Source organism: Capra hircus, unplaced genomic scaffold, assembly GCF_001704415.2.
Source record: "Capra hircus breed San Clemente unplaced genomic scaffold, ASM170441v1, whole genome shotgun sequence".
NCBI lineage: Eukaryota > Metazoa > Chordata > Mammalia > Artiodactyla > Bovidae > Capra > Capra hircus.
Window position 1 is genome coordinate 1 of NW_017217507.1, and position 2,356 is coordinate 2,356.

Below are 2,356 nucleotides of genomic sequence, written 5' to 3' on the forward strand. Positions count from 1 at the left end.
AAGGTGTTTCAATCAAAAACCCTCTGATTGGCTTTCTTAGCCTGCCTGCAGGACTCATACAGCTGTGTATTGATTGAGGGCTCCTCGACCAATGGAGCACAGGCAGAGCTTTAATAAACATCTAGAGTAGGGGCTTCTGGAGAGCCAAATCCATTAGAATAGGACTATTAAAGTTTCATTGTGTTGAGGCGGTGCCCAAAAAATACTGCTGCCAAATGCTTCATATCCTTTTAACGTGCGCGTGTAGATATTAATTGCGCATAAGAAAAACAGACTAGTAGACCGTGATATTAGCAACACTTAGATCTTTGATTAAGCACTTTCTTTGTTATAACCCACTGCACCTTTGTTCTACAGGAATGTAACTTTATGTAGTACTTTGAGGGTATGCAGAGTAAAGAAAAAACACTTCTAGGGAAAAGGAGTTTTTGGTTGATAGACAATTATCCAGGAAGGAGAGCCAGAAAAATGTTAATAGGCCTCTTGGCCAGAAGATAATGTAAACCACCTGAGACCTTTTGTATACGGAAGGGTATGCAAAAAGAAAGCCTGGTCTCAATGAGGTCAGGACTGCTGCCCCTGCATAACTCTGCATATTCCACTGTTTATGTACAACTTGGGGTACATAAGCTGATTTTGAAAAATAAAGTTTTGGAGTCTTGCACCGATGCTGGGCTTCCCCATGTCGTTCTTTTCTCCCCTTTCTTGGCTGAGTTCCCATCTGGAGCGGGGAGGCTCACCACGTCTACTTACTTGCCCTGGCTGCTAAGATCTACGTGAAAAGGGAGCCTAAGGCGGGACACCCTTCGATATTCAAGTGAACGCCGGTGGCCTAACGTAGATGGTGCAAACCTCTTCTCGAGGTTTTACTGGTTTTCCCCGTAAACCAAGTTATTCAGCCTCTTTTTCTCCACCTAAATTTCCTACTATACTATTTCTTCCTAATCTAATCTTACATTTTCTAAATACATAAGTTTTCCTCGCCTATCCGTCTCCCCTTCGAATCACCCTGGATCCACTGGGGCTGGACCCTGGCAAGAAATAATCTGTTTTTTAAAAATATTCTATTTATTTTTCCACACTGGGTCTTTGTTGTGGCAGGAGAGATCTTCCATCTTCACTGCGCTATGTGGGCTCCTTAGTTGCAGCATGTGAACTCTTAGTTGCTGTGTGTGGCATCCAGCTCCTTGACCAATGTTCCAACCTGGGCCCCCAGCATTGGGAGTGCAGAGTCCCAGCCACTGAACCACCAGAGAAGTCCCAATGCTATTTTCAAATCCAGAGTTTAATGTGGTTTTCTTTGGGCAAACTGGCATGGCCAAGGGCTGGAGAGAGCTAGTTTCATAAGGTTCTGTGCCTGGACGCTCCCCCTCCCCATTCTGAAGTCCCTCTTTCCTCTGGCATAGGCAACTGGAGAAGACTGTCTTCCTCTGCCAGCAAATGATCCCCTCCTCCACCCCAACCCCCAGCTACAAGGGGAACTTGGCTGATGGCCTTCTCCTCCTCACATACCCTTTCCTGGGTGGTTTCTACCTGGGAATTCCATTTGAAGAAGAAAGGCAAGGTCTTTCTGCTTCTCTTAAATACTGTGATTATCCTGAATCAATGCTCAGGGACCACTCCTCCTAGCTTCAGGCAGCACTCATCCAAGACCCTTCTTTGCAGTATTAAATTAGCTGGAACCCAGGCTCTCCCCCAGGATGTTGAAGGTGACAAAATATATCTGAAGGCCACATGATCAACTCTGAGCTGGGGAAGGAGGGCTAAGTTTTCCACTTCTGGGAGAGGGGAGGGAGAGGGGAAAAGTCTCACACTGGCCTAGAGAGTTTCCTCTTTCATTTCCTCTACAGAGCCAGGAACTCCCCCTGCTGCTAAAGTGGTTTCTATCTATGCCCCCACCCCACCCTGCATACCCTTCACAAAAGGGAAGGTGGTGAAGAGAACTGGGAGAGAACCAGATGAACACCCAGCTCCCTCTCCTCCATAAAGCCCTATGAGCAGCCCCTGTAGAAGTGGCCCTTGGGGTCCTTGCCTCTGACCTCATCACCATGAATGTGGCTCAGAACTGCCTTGGAACACACTCTCCTCCCTTGGAGACTCAAGCCACCCGTCTTGCACATCTAGGTGGTCCGAATGGTGCAGGGTCAGGGGAGCATGGGTGTTGGAGATGAGGGTGGAAGAGAATGGATGGGTCTCTGTACACCCCTCCTGGGTACCTGGGAAACTTCAGAGATCTGTGTGGCCTACTGATGGTGACCGTGGATCAGCAGTTTCCATCAGATGCACTAACCCCATGTGACACACAGAACAAATATGCAGAGAATTCACAACTTTATTGAAAATACAGAAAACGTGC